Source organism: Pleurodeles waltl, chromosome 9, assembly GCF_031143425.1.
Source record: "Pleurodeles waltl isolate 20211129_DDA chromosome 9, aPleWal1.hap1.20221129, whole genome shotgun sequence".
Taxonomy (NCBI): domain Eukaryota; kingdom Metazoa; phylum Chordata; class Amphibia; order Caudata; family Salamandridae; genus Pleurodeles; species Pleurodeles waltl.
Window position 1 is genome coordinate 828199345 of NC_090448.1, and position 24868 is coordinate 828224212.

Sequence of the window (24868 nt, forward strand, 5' to 3'; positions counted from 1 at the left end):
GAAATTAATTGTAAAGGCATGCGTGGAAACGATGAGGTTGGGGGTTCGACTGTATTGTTGAGGCATGCATTGTTACGGCACGGGTGGTTCCATCATATAACCGCAGTAACATAATCAAGGCCATGGCAGACAGTGGCTATTTCAAGGTCCTGTGTTTGGCAAACTTTCTCAAAAAAGAAGATATAGTCAGCAACATATTGAACACCTGTGGATGAATCTGTACTAATTTCAGCCATTCTTTTAAAGCCTGGAAACAGCTGCGGATTTTTAGCGTGGTAACAGAGTACCATTTAAAGCCCTGTTACAGGAGGTGCCAACAAGTTAGAACTCATCCTATTATATGTTGCAACGTCCGAGCAGTAGAGACAGATCAATGACTATGTCATTTTAAGAGGTGGGGATGCAATTATGAAAGCTGTGACCATGGATGCAGCCAAATAAGGCCTGGTCAAATGCCTGACACAGATGCTGCTCCCTTTTGAGGGAAGTTAGAACGGAGGACAGTATGAATGTCCAAGCTAACCTGTTGTTGCATTAGCTACAGGACTAGCTAAAGAAGGTGTTTGAAAGGTTCGTACGCAGTGGTGTGAACAAAAACCGAGTAGTGCATGCCTTGGTTGAAAGCCTAAACTATTGCTTGATCTGTAATGCAAGCCTGGAAAATGACATTATCTTGTCCAAATACTTGATCCACACTACAAAAAAAATATTTCCTCTTTCATTCCTTTTTTTGAAGGATATGTTTCAAAATACAGGAGATGGATTATTGAGCAAGCTGGAGAATTGGAAGATGGATGGTTGGAACTTGAAGTCCCACTCTGCAGTTCTGGGTGCCGCCTTCAACTTCCAGAGAAGGCAGTCTTGTCTTACAGCAGCCAACACCAGCAAGAAGAACAATGGCAACAGCAGTCTGAGAAGAATCAGATCAAACCTCTGGGTTGGCAAGGTTTCAATTGGCATGTCTTAAGTCTAGTGCAGAGGTGAAGGCAAAAGAGGCTGAGCAACTGGCAGCACTAATGAAACTTTAGCGTATGTTCCAAGAGAATCTGAATGACCCAAAAGATGTATTTGTGGATCAGAACGCTTTGGTGTAGTCTATGGGAAGATATGCCAATGGCCAGTGCTCAGCAGGCTGGCAATAAAGTATCTGGTGTGTCCTGTAGCCAGCATGTTTGCTGATTGTGTGTTCAGTGCAGCTGGTTCAGTTGTTACAGTGAGAAGGTTCAGTCTCAAAACGTGGAAAGATTAACCATGATCAAAATGAACCAGCATTTTATACTCCTGATTATACAGTTCCCAAAACAGCACAGAAGAAGGAAGAGGATGACTGGTCTGATGAACCATCTCAATTTGATGACAAATTCTACTTCCCAGACTGAGGGGTGTCATTACAACCGCCAGGGCTGTTTTGACAGAAGCACCGCCAACAGGCTGGCGGTGCTTCCTAGGGAATTACGACCGCCGCGGTCGCACCGCCGGGACCGGCGGTTTCCCACCACTTTAGTCCCGGCGGTTTAAATCCCCCAGGGGATTACGAGTCCCCCTCCCACCAGCCTTTTCATGGCGGTTTGAACCATGAAAAGGCTGGCGGAAAGGGGAGCTGCGGGGCCCCCTGCCATGGCCCCATGGAGCTTTTCACTGTCTGCATAGCAGACAGTGAAAAGTGCGACGGGTGCAACTGCACCCATCGCACAGCTGCAACACCGCTGGCTCGATTTGGAGCTGGCTCCCATGTTGAGGCCAAGATCCCCGCTGGAAACCAGGTTTCCTCCCACCGGCCCAGCAGGGATCTCCAAATAGGCCCCGCGGGAGTGCGGCCGCATTGGCAGCCGCCCAGCGGTTTCAACTTGGCGGCCGGCGGTTGCCGCCCGCCAAGGTTGAAATGAGGGCCTATGTATGCCAGTGTCACCATAGAACGTTTTCATTATTTTTGTTGAACTTCTTCTTTCTTTCTTTGAAAAAACAATAGTTGGACCTGTGTGCAGTAAAGAAGCCCTAACATTTCCTTCAGGATATTGGAGACAATGTCCACCTCTCTCACATGCCACTGCCTATCATTTGTTTTGCATCATCTAGCAGGGCTTCCCCAGAATATCTTTGAGTAAAAGACTGCCAGTGCCAATTCCAAATTCCAATGTGTTGCTACCATCAAAGATGAACAAATATTTTGTATCAATCAAGCACCATGCTTGGATTGGAAGAGGTAACTACAAACAAGTGAGCCAATCAGTTGTGATATATTGAGTGATTGTGAGTGATGATTGATGATGTATATGGATGCTGACAGTAAGGGAAAGAGTGCAATGAATTTGTGAACTTGTTTTGATGATGTGCAATGTTTGGGGGCTAATGGGTGACATTTTTTTTTTTCCTGAAAGCCATTGGCCTTTCCAACTTAGTGAAATTTAGCTTCAAGGTCCACTCAAGGTCCACTCCTTTTTCTAGTCCTCAGAGATCAGACCAGTCACGTGACCAAACACAAATCTACACAAAATTCTCCAATTGTCAGTCTCTATTTGATCTTTAACAGCATTACACTACACAGTTCTACCTCTCTTGATTTGGGACTGGGACAGAGTTACTCAGAATCAGAAGAAGGAGGAGAAGGATGGAAGGACTCAGGGCAGGACTCAACATCTAGATGAACAAAGTTATCAACTTCTAAGAGAAACCATGATGATGGCAAAGTCTCTGAGGCTTAGTACTCACTCAGTTCTGTGGACTGGAGAGAGGTGCGTTGATTTGGGAAATGCTGCTGAGTGTGATTGCTGAATTGGTGGGTCAAACGTGAAACTCCGCTTTATGTTCTTGCTCTGCCTCTAAGTCTTCTTGCTACATACCTGACTCTTCACAAAGCTTATCTTGCTTCCTTTCCTCCTTCTCCCTTGTTCTGTAACTTAGTTACTGTTTTTCAATATGCAGACCTTCTCCTAGTCCTCTCCTGCATGAACATAACTTGGTAAAAGCGCAGCACTCCAGCTTACTTACCAGATGGGTTCAGTCAGGCACCCAAGAGTGACAGACATTCCAAGAAGAACCTTGGGTTTCTCTATGACAGAAGAACTACATGCAATGCGTTTAACTGAACTGTACCATACTTATCCCTTCATTGTTACCTTCCATAACAGATTGTTGATAGTGTGCTGCTCTGTGCTCCAATGAATATTGCCCTAGTTTTGTGTAGTGTTTGTCTTTGTCACACCTTTCCCCGAATCACCTTTCCAATCCATTCATCGAGCCTCTACTCCTCTTCCCCCATACTGTGTTATTTAATGAGGTGTGATTTAATTTTGCACCATAAATGGATCACACACTTGCTGGGGCAGATGTGGTGAAAGCGACACCAACTCACAACATAACCTTGTATTACCTGAGCAATATTCCACACCAGCCCCATCAACAACATCATCATTAAGTCCTTGTGTTGTGTGTTGCGTAAATGCTTAACATTATCTAACCACTCCTGACTCTGAGCCCACTTCTCCTGACTCAAGGATTTCATTTCCTATGTTTAGTTTTTTAATACTAGCTCCCCATTGCTCAGAAGAAGTTGATATTGCTAGTTTTTATTATTATGATGTTAGTTCTTCTTTGTTGTGTGTTATATGACCCACTAAATCTCTATTTTCTTCCAAGTTAGTTGACAGTGATGGATAACCCTTTGATTAATCCTGCAGCTGGAGTTCACATAGGTCGGAGTGGCACCTTGTGTCTTTCCTGTTAATGTGCTAGCCTGCTATTACTACCAATAGTCACTTAAGTTAAGATATCACCTTGGGAAAACGCTGCAGCAAGAAGACTGAGTTGTCAGCCCTCTCTATATCTATTTGTGTAAGAAAAAAACAATGGATTCAAGTGAACTTGTTTAGTTGGTAATTAACTTTTACTGATGATGATGTCTGTATCTAGGTTTTTAGGGACAAAATAGGCAAAACAATCATCTATTTGTGGTCAAAATAGTTATAGTAGGCACTAGAGCAAGGGTACAAGTAAATAACATACACTTTTTTAGCAGATTTATAAAACAGGCTACAACAAAAGACAGCAGTGCAAACTAAAACACCCAAGTAAACATTTGAGAATTAAGTTTAAAAAAAATCCTTTTCATTTTAAAAAAATAAGAAAGCCGACTCTTTCTATTCTCAACAGGCCCGCTTCTCTCTCCAAACAAATAGCCCCGTCCCCAAAAAGTCCAACGAAAGTCAAAAATAAAACCCGTTCCTTACTCCTTCTCCACTCAGAACAAGGCATTCCACCAAAACAAAAAATTAAAAAAGGGCTCAGAAGAAGGCACTGCCTTTATGGGTCCGGAGCTGGTCCAGGCTCTGCTGGATCCTGGCGAGCAGGCTCTCCATACCATCCATCCTCTGCAGAATACGGTGGAGCAATGCCAGGTCACAGCAGGAGGGAGTAGCAGCAGGTGCAGTCAGGGCCCCTGAGTCTTAGGATTCAAATTCACATTGAGGGAATTTGTGTATTTGTATAGAAAGGAATATTATACATTTTGTAGATACACCTCCCCTTTATTTTTATTTTTAAAAAAATACAAGCGCAATATATCACTACAGTTCTGTTACAACTGCAGTATCTTCTATCAAAAATATCCCTCTGGGCATTTTGTTGGTTCACAATGTTAAAAAAGCCAGGTAGTCAAGCCAACCAAAAACTTTTTGTAATTGTGGGGAAGAGATATATAGCCTATGATGATCATGAGTCTGAATCATTGAATCGCAATGAAGGGGTGAATAATGGTCAATGAAAGATATATGAGCCCTCATTACAACAAGTTGTAATCACTGTGCGGCCGCCAATGCGGCCACACTCCTGCGGTGCCCATTATAACATCCCCGCTGGGCCGGCGGGCAGAAACACTGTTGGGCAGACAGTGAAAAGCTGTGTGGGGCTGTGCCAGGGGGCCCCGCGACTCCCCTTTCCGCCATCCTTTCCATGGCGGTTCCTACCGCCATGGAAAGGCTGGCGGGAAGGGGACTCGTAATCCCCTGGGCAGCGCTGCAAGCGAAAATGGAAAACCACCGTTCCCAGCGGTGCGACCACGGCAGAATCCATGAGTTTGCACCGCCAGCCTGTTGGTCTTTGACCGCCAGGGTTGTAATGAGGGCCATGGTGTTGGTTGGCAAATGCAATGGACCTCATACTTTCCAGCCATGGTGCACTGTCATGAGAACTGCTGGTATATTGTAGAAAATCACATCACAATATTGGGGTGTGGGGGGGGGGTCCATGGCCAAGGCCACTCTCTCATTAACTGTTAGAACATTAGTAAGAAAAAGAAAGCATTCTCAAAAACAATATGATGAATATTATTATTGACAGTAGCTTACTTGGGCCTGTGATCTTCATAGTAGACAGTAAAGTACAGTAAAGTACAAAAAATCTGTTCTTAGTCTTACAATACCACAAGATATATAGGGAAGAGGGAAAGATTACCAACAAAGCAGAAGAAAACTACAGACTAGTACAGACAGAGAAAACTCAGCTACCAAAATAAAACATGAAATAAGTAAAAAATGATGAGGCAGGGATAACAGGATTTTTAAAAAAATGTATAGGGGAGTTGGAAAAAAGGAGACAGTATAAAAAAATGAACAAGCCAAAATTAAAAGTAGTATAATAGTTGGCAGAGGGAAAAGTTAGAAAATATTAATAATAAATGATAGGCCTCATCCCCAGCTCTTCCCAGATGCGCCTCGTTGCTGCCTCTCTTCTTTCATTGGGTGCTGATGTAAGAAATAAAGAAGATAAAAAAATAGTTAGTGGTACAGTGAATCTCCACAAAATTAATATAGCTGGCAAACGCTGTAACATTATTCTTATCTAAATCAGATCACCTATGTTACTAGTATTGACTATCTTTGAGTTTGTTTGACTAATCCTAAAATCCCTGTTTAAAATTTCCTGAACAAAAACTACATTTGGAATTAATGTGTTGCAATGAATGATATTTTATTGTAGTCTTATTTCTCAACCCCATTGATGGACCAACTAAGTCTCCCTTATTTGCAATGCAAAGAGGCACACTAGTATTACACATCACTGTGAAATTGATTGGGACTGTATGGACGAGCTATATGAAGATGGTCACAGAGAACGCTAACTCACTGACATCACTAACTCAAATGGTGACAGGAGGACAAAGGGATCTGCATTGCTAAGGCTTCTTAAATTATCAGTGAAAGCGAACTCCAACGGGTATGATAAAGTAGCGCCGAGCATCTGTCTAGCTGTAAATTGATCACATAACATTATTGTTAACATGGACTAAACCTAACTTACCTCTGAGTGTGAGCAGCATGCTATTTTAAAATGAACGTTAGCACTGTAGAACACAAACACAGTCATATAGTTAATATTCACTGAGCCCAGGAATCTCTATGCCTAGCAGGTCAAGCAGGTCCTGCTCGCTGTTGATAATATCCACCCAGAGGTGCGTCAGAGGTTGGGTATTGTGCTGGATATTGGTGGTGCGCCAAACACACCTGAGAACCCTCCCCCAATGCAGCCAACGCTCCCGCAGGGGGTAACTGCTGCCAGGCCTGCCACCTGCTGGAGCATGCAGGGGAAGTGGTGCTGAATGTAGAAAACCAGTGCTGCCACCTCTGCCTCACAGAAGATGGGCCAGGGCTGCACTTCTTTGGGGCGTAGCCACCCACAAGTTAAAGGGCTGATGCTGGCTGTTCGAGGTGATCTGGAGCTTCCACTCCCCTGTTCACCAGCACCGCCCTGCTCTTCCATGGAGCTGGGTGGTGGGGTGAAGGAAAAAGAAACAGGCGAAGGAAGGAAGAAATAACTAGGGAAGGACAACCATGGGAAAATAGAATCTTTAAAAAATGAAGGCTAGTGTGTGCCTATGTCAGGCAAGAAGGTCCAGAGTGAAATGGAATAATCCTTAAAAAAGGAAATGATGCTGGTGTGTGTGCATTGCACTTATAATGGCAGGCAGGGTGTTGAGGTGTAAATGGAATAATACCTAAAAAATGAATGCTGCTGTGCGGTCTGCTCCTATGGCAGTGAGGAGATTTATGGATCATGGATGGGGGCAAAAGACCAAAAAAAAAAAGATACAAAATTTAAAAATAAATACAAATTGAAAACAATTAAAATAAAACAAATTAAAATAAATAAAAAAATTAAATTAAAACAATTAAAAAATTAAAATTAATTGCTGATGTTTGCACTACGGGAGTATGAGAAACCTAATGGGTGTCAGGGAGGTGCAGGGGAAAAATGCAAAAAAATGCATATAATATAAAGCAGTGTTCAACATAATCATATTCATAATATATATATACTACAATGATCCTCAAGCATATTATTAAGCTGATATCACATGCAAGCGTATGGCAAAAGCACAGTGGCTGGCTGCACAAAATGGTCGCCAGCCACATGGTCAAACAAAATAATCGAGCAAAGCAGCATGGAAGAAAAAACACTTGCATTCCTATGGCAAAAGCGCACTGACTAGCTGCACAAAATGGACACCACCCACATGGTCAAACCAAAAATAGCATGTAAGAAGGAATGGAAAATAAAGAACACATGATAGCCTGTGGCAAAAGCACTCTGACTGGCTGCGCAAAATGGCCGATGGCCACATTGTCAAACAACAACAGTGAACAAATAGGCATGGAGAACAAAGAACACATGCTACAATATGACAAAAGCACACTGACAGGCTACACATAATGGCCTCTGGCCACATGGTCAGACACCAACTCATGGTGGTGGTCGGACTACCGCAGTCGTGTTTGTCCGACCGCACATTACGACCGTGGCAGAGCTTCCACGGTCGGACCACCAATACCACCAGATTGTCAGCAGGCTGGAGGCCCTGGCGGTTGTAGTCCGCCAGGGCAGAACTGAAGCAGGGCTACCCTTCGGATTATGAATCTCCATATCACCAACCTTTTCATGGTAATTCCACCGCCATGGAGAGGCTGGTGGAATGGGGGGGCCCCTGCACTGCCCATGTACTTGGCATGGGCAATGCAGAAGCCCCCATGCAGAGCCCTGTCGCGCATTCCAGTGCCTGAATTATGGGCAGTGGAGTGCGGGACGGGTGCTGCTGCACTCGACGCACCACCACATTGCCGTCAGCTCGATTACAAGCTGACTGTAATGTTGAGGACATGTTCACCGCAGGGTTGGCAGGCAGCAGCGTTGTTTCTCCCCTGTGGTGAACTCCAAACAGGGCCGGTGGTGTTTGGACCGCGCACGCGGTCTCCACCGCCTGCTAAACTCATAATGAAGGCCAAAATGTTGGTTACAAAATATAGATTTTAATAATACTGAGACTGTACTCACTGCCTTTTTTAAAATAATTTCCCTTTGAACATCTCATCGGGAGTAGTGAGCTGTGCTATATAACTACAATTACAACTTAAAGCATGCACTTCACAACTCAATTGTTAACTCTTTGAATTACATCTCAAAAAGAATAAATCTTTGCTATCCCAAACCTTTTAGTAATTCCATCAACAAAAGGGGCTCCTGAACATCCTTTACATTTGTAGATTGCCCTTAACATTGGCAGAATAACTCGTAGTGCACATTTACATTTCTTTCACTCAGACACCCTGGCAGGAAGGCTTTATTAGCTTTTGCCCAGTTTCCGTTTCACAGCTCAGGAGACTCACAAAATGTAAGGCACTTTAAAATTGAAATTTTTAATTTAAACTATTGGGTTGTCTCTGCTGCTGGTAATACAGGAAAGGACACAGGATAGAAACTAGCTGGAAAAGGAGGCAGCGACAGGCAAAGGAGAATGGGGAAAAGTAAGAAGGAAGAGAGGAATGGGTTTGAGGGAAGTAAAGTGAAGCCTAACAGCAAGAAGAGGAAAGAACACTCACCTCAGTAGTTTTCAGATGTCACGGGCACAGTCCATGGAGCTTCCAAGGAGGCCCAGCTGCAGCTCATGAAATTGCCTCTGCTGGGAAGCTCTAAACAAAATACATGAGGCACAGATGCATGTGCAGTGTATCTGTGTAGAGCACATGATCATCTTGCCTCTGCTTGGAAGCTCTAAACAGAATACATGAGGCATAAAAGCATGAGCAGTGTGACTATTTAGAGCACATGAGCATCTTCCAATGCTGCAAGCCCTTCCTTTCCAAGTCGCCACCCTGTAATGACTTGGGAAAGGGAAGGGTCATTGATAAAAGGAAGTTTGTGATAGCAGCCCTGGTACATGCTCGTGACTGCTTCAGAATGTGACGATTTTAAGCATCATCTGTGGGCAGTTCCGGAGGACACCAAATATTAAAGATTTGGGATGACAGCTTGTCAGCCCTTACTGCTTACAATTTCACTTCCGCCAATAGACACATGTGCACTAGGGCATGTGTCTAATTAAAACTGCCTGACTTCCATTTTTCAGAACGGACTAGGCAGGCTAAAGCAGTGACTGCTTTAAACATAATTTAACTAGGATGACAATTGCTTTTTGCAATTACCATTCATTACTATTTATTGTATGGGCGTAGCCTCTTCGATCACCTCTGTACCACAGAAACAGTTCCTTCATTCACTGATGACTAGTACTGCGCCTACTGGCGAGATGGCCTCTTGGCAGACTAAGCCACATAGTAAAATAAATGAAATTGCAAATATATCAAACATGGAGAAAATGTGCTGAACTGTGCAATCTTTTCCTTTACAAAAGGTGAAAAATGAAATACAAAAAAATAAGCAAGCCCCTGCTAAAGATCCAGGTCACCCACTGCAATGAAACCTAAAAATAAAAAAATAGTACAAACAAATAGTGCTGCATGCCCTGTCAAACAAAATACAACACCCTTATACAACAGTTTTTTAACGTACTTGTCTGACATCCAAAAACATCAAAGTCATCAAATCTGAGCTATATTTTTAATAAAGAGAATGATCCTTTCACCTCAAAATCGAAGTGAAAATCGACTAGGAAATGGACAAAAAACTAGGAAGAGCCTGCTGGACAGGAATAGGAAGTTGGAGTCTCTAGAATGAATGAATAAATGAATGGATTTGTAAAGGACATAGCTACTTCAAGAAGTGTCCCGGTGCTAATGGGCATAGTCCATGTATGCAACCCCCAGCAGAAAACATACTTCCCCACAGGACAAAAGGTTTGAAATAAGCTCAAACGAGATCAAGCAGAGATCTCGAGGGAGCTCATTCCAAGACTTAGCAGCCAGGAAGCAGAAAGCTTTGCCATCTCTTCGAACATGCTTAAAGCATGGAATAACCAAAAGTGAAGCAGAGGTAGAGTGCAATGCTCTAGAGGGAATATACTGAGTGACTCTCTTTGCCAGAAAACCAGGGCTGGAAAGAAACAATGCCCTGTGAACCATTGTTAGTGCTTTGAAAAGAATCGGTTTCTTAATGGGCAACCAATGCAGGGCCTTGAGAGAAGCAGCTGTCGAAAAGCGTCCAGACCGACAAAGTAGCCTAGCTTCTACATTTTAGAAGATCTGCAGGTGCTTCACCTGAGCTTCTACAGCCCCTAAATACTAGACATTTGTGTAGTCCAGAGGTGAAGTGATCAGGGCGTGGATCACTACTCTTCTCACCACCAATGGCAGGAGGGGGAGAAGTTTCCTGAGCAGCATGAAGCATTGGCCTACCACTGCAGAGATCTGAGCCCTCATAGAGGGAGTATTATCCAACTTCACCCCTAAATTCTTGACCACTAGGGAAGGGGGGCAGGGGTGGCAGGGCCTGCAAAGCTGGGGACCAAAGCTCTTCCCACCAGTTGGAAACATGTGACCTTAAGGCAGTCGCGGCTCGCAGGGCACGGAAAGGGCGGGGTGGCGCACAGAGGGGGGGTGGAATAAATATAAAACTGTTAAAAAAACTGAATGAAACCACTTGCCTTAATGCCGCGCGCCACTCCGCTCCTCAATCTCCTCTGCTTTGTCGCTCGTGCTGCAGGCACCGGCTCCCAGTCTGCCCTGCGGCCAATCCTGATGCTGCTCAGAGTCAGGATTTGCTGGGAGCACCCAGCCAGGACGCTTCCAGGCAGGCTGGGAGCCTGTACATGCTTCCTCTGGACTGGCAACTGCGTTGCTGGGCTGGAGAGAGCCTACTGCACATCTTTGTTTGGCCGGCCTGAGACAGCTGGCCAAGCATACATGCACAGAGAGGTCACTGCTTGTCACCCCGTGACCCCGCACCTTTACCAGAAAGCGATAATAAACTCAGTTTATTATCATTTTCTGGTAAAGGTTTTTCAGCTGCCACTGCTGGCAGGGGCGCAACACTCCTCCACCCTAATGGAGGAGCCACCCCTGCCCTAAGGCCTAGTAGTGAAGTGATTCTAGGTGGTTAGCCTTGGGATGGTCATGAGTGTGGAGGTATGGCCATTGGGAAAGTCTTTAGGTTTGAGCTAGGAATTTAAAGTTTGTGTTGATTTTGGCTATTTTGTTGTTGAAGAAATCTACAAGGTGTTTGCCTATGGTGTCACCATTGCAGGGTTGATGAATCCCTTGACTATGCAGAAGAGCTCCTTTCTGTCATTGGGGTTTGCTTGGATGTGCGATACCAGGGCTTTTTTTTGGTCTCATGCCATTGGTAGTGGTGTAGATTGAGTACTGATTTGTAGGCAGTTCTGTCAGCTGAGTCTCTGTGCACCACTTTCTCTTGATGTGCTTGCAGTGACACTTGACTGTCCTGAGGTCCTAGGAGTTAGGGCTGGTTATGTCACTGAGGTGGAAGTGGAGTTTGCCCAAGAACATGTAGTCCTTCGAGACAAAAGTGAGGGGGGTATGAAATTGGTGATGAGGTTGTAGAAGGTGATTCAAGGTCCCGGTAGACAGTAGGCAAGGGTTCCACTAATGGCAGATTTCCCACCCATTTGGATAGTGAAGGTGAGATGATCCGTTGCTGGGATGTGTCATACATGGCAGGGTGCCTTTGATGGAGTCTCTATGGATGATGGCCATTCCTCCACCTGGCTTGCTGATGTGGTCATGGTAGGTGATTCTATGTCCTGCTGGCATGGCAGTGGCAATGTAAGTGGCTGACTCGGGATTGAGCCAGGCCTCAGTTAGAAAGACGATGTCTGCAGCAAGTGTGTCAATAAGGTCCCAGATCTCCGTAGCATTTGCTGAGTGAGTGAGGAGGGTGCATGTGAGCTTGTGGTTAGTAGCGGGTGTTGCACGTCGAGAGGGCTGGGTGTTGCTGAGAGGGGTGGGAGTGTGCATGTTGTGGCAAGTGAAGTGGCAGAGGGTGCAGGTAAAAAGTCCTGCTGTGGAGTGTGATACAGCTCGGTGGCAATGTTCGTGGAGGCTTTCAGGGTCGAGAGTGCAGAGGGTCATAGAAGTGTAGCTGTGGGTGGTGGTTGGACCATGGTTTCTGGTGCTAGGAACGGTCCAGACATAGATCGCCATGGAAGGGATTGATGCTGGCATGACAGGTGCATGCTAGATGCTTGCATCTGCTCTGCTGCCACTGTGTGGCTACCATTAAATAGGTCCTGGATGGGGGGGGGACAGTAGGAGGTAGTGGGCAGGGCAGTGAAAAGGTGGGATGGAGAGGGAGGACTGGAGGTGGTGGGAGCAGGAGCAGGAAAGGAGCAGGAAAAAGAACAAAAAAGCAGCCACAGAAATGGACTATAGGGGCCCACACAAGGCAGAAAAAAGCAAAAAGAGAGCAAATAAAAGAAGGAAGGGATAAGGTGAAACCAAAGCAATAGGGAAAAGACTGAATCAGAGGGTGAGTAAAATGAGCACAAAATGAGCTGGAGCAGCAGCAAAAAGGGCAGGAAAGAGAGCATTAAAAAAGGTGGAAAATAGAGCAGGAGCAGCGAAAAGGGCAGGCAAGAGAGCAGGAAGAGGCTCAAAAAGAGAGTGGCACAGAATCAGAAAGAGGAAGAAGAATGCAGAAGAGGAGAGAGGACATTGAAGAATGTGTATCCTGGAGCTGGCAATTGGCCAAGTGAGGTAGATGGAGAGCTAGTTCTAGAGTAACAGTTAATGCATTATTTGACACCAAAACTAAAAAAAAAAATCTAACCAGTAGACCGGGAGATATATACTTGGAAAGATTTAAGGTATGTTTAGTGTCTAAAGGCACAAAGCATACTCACAGCTATTTGATTGTGCCAAGCTGGGTGAAAGTCACAAAACTTCAGGCTGACCACTATGGAGCACAGGCCAGATACAGTTACTAGGTTAGTCCAGCTGAAAAAGTTACCTTGTCCAGCATGAAGAGTTTTGTTTGCATTGGAGGAGTCTGCGAGGAGCAGGAAGACCATCACACAGGGTCGTTACTGAAGGAAGTGCAAAGAACAAGTTGGGCAGTGCGGATTAATGGTCATCACTGTAGTGTGAAGATCCCGTCCGGGGTGATGGAGGGTCGTTGCTAGAGATTTGCATTGGTGGTCACTGCAGGCTGTTGATGCTGTAGTGTGGACTGCCTATCTCATATTGCTGTTTGTCTTGGGCAGTTGCTGTAGCACAGAGTCAGGTTTACCAGAGATTCTTATTGGCAGGCGGCAACATTTTGGCATGAACTGGCCCATTCATGGTTGCAAAAAAGCCCAAAACTTCAGGATGTCTTCTTTTTGCTCCAGAGAAGCATTCACTGATGCCAGCCAAGTATCTAGGACATGGGGATGCCCCTCTTGAGGATCAGGGACTCACTCTTGCAGATGCCAGAAGGGCTCAAGCAGTTCCAGTTGGCAATCTAGTTATAGGTACAGGCGGTAGGTAAGCTGGACAGATGCATGGAGGCCTCTGGAGCTTGTTGTGTCTCTGTAGCTCAGAACAGAAGGTCAGTCAGCTAACCTTGGGAATCACTCAGACTGGATTGAAGGGAGCAAGTCCAGGCTTCCTTCTCAGCAAGCAGAGCAGGACTCAAGCAGCAGACCAGAAGGGTGTCCTTCTTGTGTAGTATTCACAGACCAACAAGGGATTTATTCAGGCCTACATAAATAAATTAATTAAATGGTTATGAAGTCCAAAGAGTCACGTCCAAACTGAATAAGTAGTTACCTCACAAGAACAATAAGTCAAGAAATGACAATGCAGGTGTAGAAAAAACCAACATCAGTATGTATCCAAGGCCAGCATTCAGCATAGGACAGCTGTTGAGAGAAAGATGGTTTTGCTGCTCCCCATTTGGCATACTTTTGCCCATTGTCATTGTGGCCACTATACTTTAAGGTTCACATTTGAGATTCACTTGCCAGGAAATGGAATCCTCCAGCCACCAACCATGACTTTCCTACCTGTTCCCAATCAAATGATAACCCTTATTAAAGACAATAAGTTAACCCAATGTTATCCTATGGGAGGAGTAGGTCTTGAATTAATGAATGATGTGTTTTGTATATCACACAGCTACTACTAGATTGTCTGGCACTGGGCAAAGGACTGCCAAGAAAAGGAACGGTATCAGTTAGTCCTTAAACAGATGGGTATTTAATTATTTCAAAAACAGTTTTTCTCTGGAATGCATCTGAGGGGAAGAGGAAGGCAATTTGGGTATTTGGCTGCTGGAACCAAGCAGGCAGAGCCATCCCACTTCTTCATTTTGGTTAAGGGGATGAACAGAAAGATGGGCAGACCTAGAATGTAGGGATCTTTAAGGGGATTACACAATTAGCCATTTGTGCAAGAATGAAGGGCCAGTTTTATAAAACACAGAGCGTGCCATAGCCTGAGCCTTAAAGGTGATCCTTTTTTTTACTGGTAACCAGTATAGCTGGTTGCAGTACAGGGTGATCGAGGCATAATATGGATTGCGGTGTTGGAAAATGGGTTATTGGTAGGGCAGGTAGGTACCTACACCTAGCAACAAGCCACAAACCTCCACATAAGTACAGTTAGGTCTCAGTAAATTAATCCCAGCTCTACCCTTGGTAGCTTGGCAACGAGCGTCAAGGCTTAACTTAGGAGACAAAGTGTAAAGCATTCAAATATCACAAAACAGTAATTAAATAAAACACAGGAAACAGTTTAAAAATCCAAAACCAATTTATAAAAATAGCTTATATTTTTATCTTTAAAATTACACAAAAACGATTAAAATCGGTTCAGGGGAACCGGAGATATGAATTTTTAAAGTATTATTATTTTCTAGCGCTTAGAAACAAAAAGCGCCAATCGGGTCATCTGGTTGCACCAGGACCGGGGCAAAGTCAAACTTTCAGGCCGACCGCGATGGAGCCCTGCTCGGCTACAAGTCGCGGGAGGCCTCGGTTAAAAAGTTACCTTCTGACTTAGTCTTTATTTTGAAGTTTTTCTTCACCGGGACGAACCTGCCAGTTGAATCCGACCTCCTGGAGCCCTTGTCCGGATACGCGAAGTCGGTTTCCTCGGTGGTGATTTTTACCTTCGGACTTAGTCGTTTTTTCGAGATGAAAATCTCCATGGAGCCCTTCTCGGATACGATGGCTGGGAGGTCCCGGTCAACTTTTTACGTTCGGACTTAGTCTCTTTTTTGGATGTTTTTCTTTACCGGGACGAACCACGAAGTCAGGCCGGGTCGCGGTTGAGGCAAGCCGGCTAGAATTTCCGCGTCGGGTCGGTCACTTACTGGAGCTTTTTTCCAAAAATTCTCAAATCTTTTCCAAACTTCTGGGGCTTCACCCAGATGTTCTTTTAAGGTTCTTTTGGGGTCCACAGCTCACCCCAAGGGTCCAGAAGTTCTGTGATGGTCCTTGGGGGGTGCGGACTTCAACTCACAGAATCCACCTGGCGCAAACTCCTTTTTGGCCACTGGACAGTGGTCAGCTGGTCGCTTTCTTCAGGAGTTGGTGCAGGGGACTCTGGTTTAGCAATGTTTCACCTGTAGCAAACAGGGAGTCCCTCCTTGAACCAGTTGAAGCCAGGCAAAGTCCTTCTTGTGGTGAAGCCCAAGTGTGCAGCTGGTGCAGTCCTTCTGAGTGCAGGTTCCAGGTGCAGGCCAGGGGTCCAGCAGGGCAGTCCTTCTTCTTCTTTAGTTCCTTTCTTGTTGAATTCTGGAGGGGATCTGAGGTGTGGGTGCAGGTCTGCCGGTTTTATCCTTGCTCCTGGGTGAAAAGCAGGGGGGCCCTGGTTCTCCAATCAGGGACAGGGTCGTTCCCCTGTGATGACCACTTCCTGGGAAGTGTGGCAAAAATCCATCCCAGAAGGCAACAGTCTCTAAAAATCCAACATGGATGAATCTGATTTTTGGAGGTTACATCTGGCTGAGCCCACCCACTGGTGTGGCTAAAAATCATAAACACACCCCTCTCCTGCCCTCTCCTAATCTAATCAAGGGGGCACCTAGCTGTCTGGGGTTGCAGGATGTGGGGGTGTTGCTGGGTGCTGCAAATGTCCTTCTCTGCCTTTGAAGACCAGTTTGGCAGCCCTCCCCCTTCCTGCCTCACCATCTGCTGAGGGGAGATTCTCTCCCCCAAGCACATTCCTTTGTGTGAAGCCAGGCCACTTCACACCTCATTAAAGTAGCCTGGCAGAAGCTGCTGCAGGCTGGCCAATCAGAGCACAGCAGCCAAAACAATGCAGAGCTGAAATTGGCAACTTTTTAGGTAAAGTCTAAACTTTTTACCTGGACAAGTTATATTAAATCCAACAACTGGAAGTTGTGGGATTTATTACAACAATCAATTTGATACCAAATTCTTGGTATGTAACATTTAAGGAGACTTTAAAATTAAAAATAAAGTTTGCCCATTCTAGCCTATGAAGGCCATTTACTTCAATGAGGGAAAAACGAATTTGGCTGTTTTTACCTCACCAGGGCTTATAAATCTATTTTTATAAAGTCCCTGCTTATAGTTACATGGCACCCAGCCCTAGGGGCACATAGGGCACACCTTAGGGGTGACTTATATGTAAAAATAAGGTAGTTTAAGACTTTGGAAGTACCTTTAATTCCAAAGTCGAATTTGCATATAACTTTAATTTAAAAGCAGCCAGCAAGGCAGGCTTGCTTTTAAAATGACACTGGGCACCTCAGCAATGCACCTAGGTGTGCACCACCTAGGCTGTGGTCCCTAAACCTACATGCCCTACCATATACTAGGGACTTATAGGTAGGTTAACTTAGCCAATTATAATTAGCCTAATTTGCATATCCATTTTACACAGAGCACAGGCCCTGGGACTGGTTAGCAGTACCCAGGGCACCATCAGAGTCAGGAAAACACCAGCATAAAGTGGAAAATGGGGGCAAAAAGTTATGGGGCCTCTGCAATCAGCCCCAGTTTCTCACACAACCCCCCCCCCCAGCCCACACGCCCAGGAGACTCAGCCCAACCCTGGGAGAGTCTTCCTGGCTTGTTAGGCGAGGAAGACAGTGAAGAAAACTGGCTGTCCCTTTGCAGGGCCTACTCTGCCTTATATCCTCCTGTCAGGGTCACTCCCTCTGGGTAGTGAAGCCATCCCAACAGTAAAAGGACCCAACTCAAACTGAAACTTCCCTCTAGGGGGGTCTTCCTCCTCTCTCTCTGCCAACTTGGGTAGTGAGGTGCCCACCTCCCCTACTCCTAACTTTGCTAGGGCAACACCTAGCTTACCCAAAGAGGTCACCCAACACTTGAGCAACCCCACCATGACCAACAGGGTCAGGGGGCCTACTTTGCTATTGGCCTTGGGGTCTGCCTCCCAGGCCAAATACAGTGCTGCCAGGAAGGCTAGCACCCAGCAGAGGCTACTGACAGCTGTCAGTACCCAGAACCACACCCTAAGCTCTCCACTGACAGGTGGCTGAGCTGCTTTAGGGGCATCTTTGGGGTCCTGGCACCCCTCTTGCTGTCTAGAGTGGGGGGCTACCACCTCCTGTGGCAGACACCCTCCTTCCACTCTCCCTTCTGTCAGTGCAGGGGCAACACCTTGCATCTGGACAGCTGCCTGACTACTCAGGACTTCCTTGGGGTCAGGTGAGGCCTTACCAGTGCCAACTCTGGGCTCCCCCCCTACTGGGGCAGAAGGCCTTTGGCTCCCTGGAACTCTCTTTAAGAGTGGCCTACCCTTCCTTTTCTTCTTTCCTTTTCTTGGGGACCCCTGTCTCCTAACTGTAGGGACTGACTCCCCAGGACTTTGGGTTGGGGGGGCGCCCTGGGCGACCACCCCATCTGTGACCAGACTCACCTCTGGGAGGTCATTGCCCAGGATACAATCTAGGGGAAGGTCAGCACTGACTACCACCCTAATCCAGTCAAGGATACCCTCCCTCTCTAGGGGCACTATGGCTACAGGTTTGGAGGTGACCTCCCCTGTGGCTATCCTGACTTTCTTTGTCTTTCCTGGGACATACATGTCTGGGGTCACTAACCGGTCACTCACTATAGTGTGACTGGCACAGGTGTCCCTCAGGCCAGTGGTAGGGATCCCATTCACTTGAATGTGGTGGAAGTGCCTACTCCCACCCTCAGGGATCACCAGCTTACCATCTGGTCCTGTCTCCCAGCACAATGCTAGAAGGACTTCATCATCTGAGGAATCCTCCTCTATGGCTACACTGGACAGCCCAGTGCTAACCACCTTCCTTGGACAGGCTGCATCTCCTCTGAAGTGACCTGTCTGCTGACAGTCAAAGCAAGCCCTACTGTCCAAGAGTTTTTTTAACCCTGGGTCTCCCTGTCTCTGCTTGTCAGAGTGAGAGTGGGATTTACTCTCCTCCTTCTTAGGGTTCTGGGGTACAGAGGGAGTCTCTGTGGTGGGCTTACCACCTCCCTCCTTAGGTTTTTGGGGACCTGTCCCCCCCTTCTTGGAGTCTCCCCCCTGGGACTTGACAACCACCCTGGTTCTCAACCACTCATCAGCTGCCTCCCCTAGCTCTCTAGGGTTGGTCTGCTTAGAGTCCACTAGATGCTGGAGTAACCTTTCTTGGATACAATTGGTCAAGATGTGCTCTCTCATGATCAGATTGTATAACCCCTCATAAGTATTTACTTTGTTGCCAATAATCCAGCCCTCTAGTGCCTTTAGTGAAATGTCCACAAAGTCAACCCAAGACTGGGTACTGACCTTCTGGGTGTCCCTGAACTTCATTCTATATTGCTCTGGGGTCAGACCAAACTTCTTGACTAAGCACCTCTTCATACTAGGGTATGAATCTGCCTCCTCCCCCCTTAAGGTCAGAAGCCTATCCCTCCCTCAGTTGGGGACCAACTCCCACAAAAGGGAACCCCAGTATTGAGGCCTAACCCTTCTCATTTGGAGTGCCCTCTCAAAGGCCCCTAGCCACTTATCTATGTCATCCCCCTCTACATAAGCAGGAACTACCCCCTTGGGTAATCTGGGGCAAACTCCCCCACCCATGGACACCTCAGCTTCTTTATCGCTGCTTCCATCTCTTTTCTCTTTGTATGCCCACTTTTTCTTTTCTAGGGACAGCTTCTCTGCTTCCAAAGCTATGTATGCTAGCTGGGCCTCCAGCTCTCTTTCTCTGATGGATGGGTTCTCTCCTCCTGAAAGGACCCCCTTCCCACCACTAGCTTTGGGTCTGCCCCTAGTGACTGTATTTACTGAGGACCGTTCTTCCTCTTCCTCACTTAGGCTCGGATGCCTTCCCTCCCCTGAGTGGTTAGAGTTAGCATCTTCCCCTTTTTCTTCCTCCTCTGGAGCTTCCTCTGTCTCTACCTCTTGGGCCTCAGCCCATGCTGTCAGGGATTTAATCAGGATTTGCTTCCTGAGATCAGTGGTTGCAGGCAAACCTCTCTCAATACACAACCCCCTAAGCTGGACTACTGTCAGTGTGGGTAGGCTAGCCAGATCAAGCTCCATGGTTCCCTAGTTTTGTGTCAACAAAAACTTTTTGCAAAAATTGGAAACAAGAATTTAGAAAAATTACAAAAATTCAATAATTGAAATTAATCCAAATTAAAAATTCAAAACAATTTTTGCACTAGGACAATTTAAAGGATTTTTAATTTGTTTTACCTAAAACTGTAACGTGATATTGAACACAAGTACAGGATCCCGTCGCTGCTTCCAATTATGTTGGAAAATGGGTTATTGGTAGGGCAGGTAGGTACCTACACCTAGCAACAAGCCACAAACCTCCACATAAGTACAGTTAGGTCTCAGTAAATTAATCCCAGCTCTACCCTTGGTAGCTTGGCAACGAGCGTCAAGGCTTAACTTAGGAGACAAAGTGTAAAGCATTCAAATATCACAAAACAGTAATTAAATAAAACACAGGAAACAGTTTAAAAATCCAAAACCAATTTATAAAAATAGCTTATATTTTTATCTTTAAAATGACACAAAAACGATTAAAATCGGTTCAGGGGAACCAGAGATATGAATTTTTTAAGTATTATTATTTTCTAGCGCTTAGAAACAAAAAGCGCCAATCGGGTCATCTGGTTGCACCAGGACCGGGGCAAAGTCAAACTTTCAGGCCGACCGCGATGGAGCCCTGCTCGGCTACAAGTCGCGGGAGGCCTCGGTTAAAAAGTTACCTTCTGACTTAGTCTTTATTTTGAAGTTTTTCTTCACCGGGACGAACCTGCCAGTTGAATCCGACCTCCTGGAGCCCTTGTCCGGATACGCGAAGTCGATTTCCTCGGTGGTGATTTTTACCTTCGGACTTAGTCGTTTTTTCGAGATGAAAATCCTTCGACCGGGGTAAACCTGGATCTTGATCCGACGTCCATGGAGCCCTTCTCGGATACGATGGCTGGGAGGTCCCGGTCAACTTTTTACGTTCGGACTTAGTCTCTTTTTTGGATGTTTTTCTTTACCGGGCCAAACCACGAAGTCAGGCCGGGTCGCGGTTGAGGCAAGCCGGCTAGAATTTCCGCGTCGGGTCGGTCACTTACTGGAGCTTGTTTCCAAAAATTCTCAAATCTTTTCCAAACTTCTGGGGCTTCACCCAGATGTTCTTTTAAGGTTCTTTTGGGGTCCACAGCTCACCCCAAGGGTCCAGAAGTTCTGTGATGGTCCTTGGGGGGTGCGGACTTCAACTCCCAGAATGCACCTGGCGCAAACTCCTTTTTGGCCACTGGACAGTGGTCAGCTGGTCGCTTTCTTCAGGAGTTGGTGCAGGGGACTCTGGTTTAGCAATGTTTCACCTGTAGCAAACAGGGAGTCCCTCCTTGAACCAGTTGAAGCCAGGCAAAGTCCTTCTTGTGGTGAAGCCCAAGTGTGCAGCTGGTGCAGTCCTTCTGAGTGCAGGTTCCAGGTGCAGGCCAGGGGTCCAGCAGGGCAGTCCTTCTTCTTCTTTAGTTCCTTTCTTGTTGAATTCTGGAGGGGATCTGAGGTGTGGGTGCAGGTCTGCCGGTTTTATCCTTGCTCCTGGGTGAAAAGCAGGGGGGCCCTGGTTCTCCAATCAGGGACAGGGTCGTCCCCCTGTGATGACCACTTCCTGGGAAGTGTGGCAAAAATCCATCCCAGAAGGCAACAGTCTCTAAAAATCCAACATGGATGAATCTGATTTTTGGAGGTTACATCTGGCTGAGCCCACCCACTGGTGTGGCTAAAAATCATAAACACACCCCTCTCCTGCCCTCTCCTAATCTAATCAAGGGGGCACCTAGCTGTCTGGGGTTGCAGGATGTGGGGGTGTTGCTGGGTGCTGCAAATGTCCTTCTCTGCCTTTGAAGACCAGTTTGGCAGCCCTCCCCCTTCCTGCCTCACCATCTGCTGAGGGGAGATTCTCTCCCCCAAGCACATTCCTTTGTGTGAAGCCAGGCCACTTCACACCTCATTAAAGTAGCCTGGCAGAAGCTGCTGCAGGCTGGCCAATCAGAGCACAGCAGTCAAAACAATGCAGAGCTGAAATTGGCAACTTTTTAGGTAAAGTCTAAACTTTTTACCTGGACAAGTTATATTAAATCCAACAACTGGAAGTTGTGGGATTTATTACAACAATCAATTTGATACCAAATTCTTGGTATGTAACATTTAAGGAGACTTTAAAATTAAAAATAAAGTCTGCCCATTCTAGCCTATGAAGGCCATTTACTTCAATGAGGGAAAACGAATGTGGCTGTTTTTACCTCACCAGGGCTTATAAATCTATTTTTATAAAGTCCCTGCTTATAGTTACATGGCACCCAGCCCTAGGGGCACATAGGGCACACCTTAGGGGTGACTTATATGTAAAAATAAGGTAGTTTAAGACTTTGGAAGTACCTTTAATTCCAAAGTCGAATTTGCATATAACTTTAATTTAAAAGCAGCCAGCAAGGCAGGCTTGCTTTTAAAATGACACTGGGCACCTCAGCAATGCACCTAGGTGTGCACCACCTAGGCTGTGGTCCCTAAACCTACATGCCCTACCATATACTAGGGACTTATAGGTAGGTTAACTTAGCCAATTATAATTAGCCTAATTTGCATATCCATTTTACACAGAGCACAGGCCCTGGGACTGGTTAGCAGTACCCAGGGCACCATCAGAGTCAGGAAAACACCAGCATAAAGTGGAAAATGGGGGCAAAAAGTTATGGGGCCTCTGCAATCAGCCCCAGTTTCTCACATGCGGACTGCCATGTTCAGAATCTTTTGCAATCTATGGATAAGGTACTGCCAGAGTCCTATAAGTAGGACATTTGCATAGTCCAGTCTTGACAGGATTCTGGGCCTTCCAGGGCAGGAGTTTGAGAAATTTCCTCAGCATCCTTAAAATTCAGCATGCAACCTTAACCACTGCTGCAATCTGAGATTGGAACACTAGGCAACTGTCAACAAGAATACCTAAGTACAACTGGCTGGCCAGCCCCCTATCCATCCGGGCACAGGGTCAACTCGGAATAGCAGGATCTCCATTTTTCCTGGATAACATTGTAAGGAATTAGTTTGAGCCATCCCATAACTGTGGAGGTAAAACTATTTTTTGCTCTCAGGCTCAGTGTCAATATAGGTCAGCAGTAGTTGGGTAACATATGTATAGAAGACCATCTGGGTGTCAAAGGATTCAATAAGATATACCAATGGGGTTAAATATATGTTAGAAAGTGTGGGATTCAGTGCTGAGCCCTGAGGCATTCCATACTTAACGAGTTTTGCTTCAGAGAAGAATGGCTTAAGCTAAACAGCTTGTTCCCTATATACTAAGAAGTAACCTAACCAAGCCAACACCTCTCTCACCACCCCAAAATGAGCAAGACGATGTAGCGGGATCTAATGTGAGATTGTGTCATGTGCAGTTGAGAGGTCTAGCAAGAATAGTGCAGCATTTTGACCAGCATCCAGTGCGAACTTAATGGAGTCAGTAATCTCTATAAGTGCTGTCTCTCAGCTAGGCATGGCCCTAAAGACAGACTGAGATGGATGGAGCAGTTAAAAGATTTCCAGTAAAGATATAGGCTGGGTGTTAACAATTATTTTTAATATTCTTTGGTCTGGAGTTAGAAAGTATAGTTGGGTCCGCATTAGGTTCTTTAACAAGGGGATGATGTTAGCCCTTTTCCAAGTAGGGGTTAATATCCCAAAATACAGGGAAGTTGCAAAGAGCTCTTGGTAAATAGAGGCTGGGATGTTCCCTATCAATCTCATGATTTAGAGGGAAGAGATCCAGGGGGGAGCTGGATTTACAAACTTTCTAATTTGGTGTTTGTAGGGGGTAAACTGTAGCAATTTCTTCTGTGATCTAGGCACCAGTAGCCTCTCGTCATTCATATGGGCTGTATTTAGTGTTACTACCAAGTTATTGTGGATTTTAGGGATTTCTATCCTCAAAAGGTACTCAATTTGGAACATAGAAGAGCACTGGTTTCCAAAGGGGGTGCAGATCCCTTGGGGTCAGTAAAGGCTGATAAGATTTAGAAAATGATCTTGGTGTTATTGTTAGCTTTCAACTGTGTTTGAATAGTAAGTGCAACATGCTGGTTTCAGGTTTGTATGATAGATACTCAGGGCTGCTTAATACCAGATTTTTCTAGAGTTATCATATTGTGTTCTCCATAGCCATTCTAACTTTTTGCAATGCTTTGTTTCTTCTGCTAGCTCACTTGTGAACCGGTGCAGGGACTGTAGGATTCTAGTTGTTCCTGTTTTGGCTACCTAGACAGATAAACTGGCAGTCTCAGAAAGTCAGTTCACCTTATCTTCATCTAGTGTAATATTTCCCATGAGTGTGGGCTTGGTAGAATCAAGAATACCCTTCGATAGGGCTATGTCCACCTTGTTCCAGGAACAAATTAATCTGAGAGTGCCTCGCTTTCCCTAGATTTTTTGGGGCAGACCAAAACCATGAGAATGGAAGAAGGAGGTGGTCTGACCACAAAACCTCCATTGGTGAGGCAATCTCCAACTTTGTGTTAGAGAAGATGGCATCAAAACTATGGCCTGCCTTATGTGTGGGACCCATTATTGTAATAGAAATATCAAAATCAGCAAACGAGTGGCATAGGTTTGATGTCAGTCTGTAAGTGGAATTATCCAGTTTGATGTTGTAGTCCGCTTAGAATGTCAAGTTTGTATAATTAAAATCTTTCTGGCCTTGAGTTTGAGAAATAGAGTTAAGGAACTCGCCTTCATAAACAGGGGCTGGTATAATAGAACTTCTGCAAAGGAGCATTGCACAGAGGGTGAGATAATAAATCCCAAATCTTCGGGGTCCACCAGCTTAGCAACTTTGAAGGCGGTGCCTTTTAGAATTTGTTTTAAAGCAATGGCCACCCCTCTTGCCCTTGTGATCTAAGTGTAGGCAAGCAAAATGTGGTGGGAGTGCCAGGTGTAGGTCAGTCCTTGGTTAGTCAAGTCTCATCCATGAGGAGAGCATCTAGTTGTTCTTCCTCAAATAGATTGGAACTATCTAAAGCATGTTTTGGAAGTGAGCGGAGATTTGTTAATGCAAGTTTAAGTTTACTGTGGTTGGCCAGCTGCTTCCTATGATCGCTAATACTAAATTCAGAGGATACAGGGGATGTTTGCAGGCACCACAGCAAGCCAAACCCAAACAGTGTGTAAGGATAGGATTCTTGCATTGT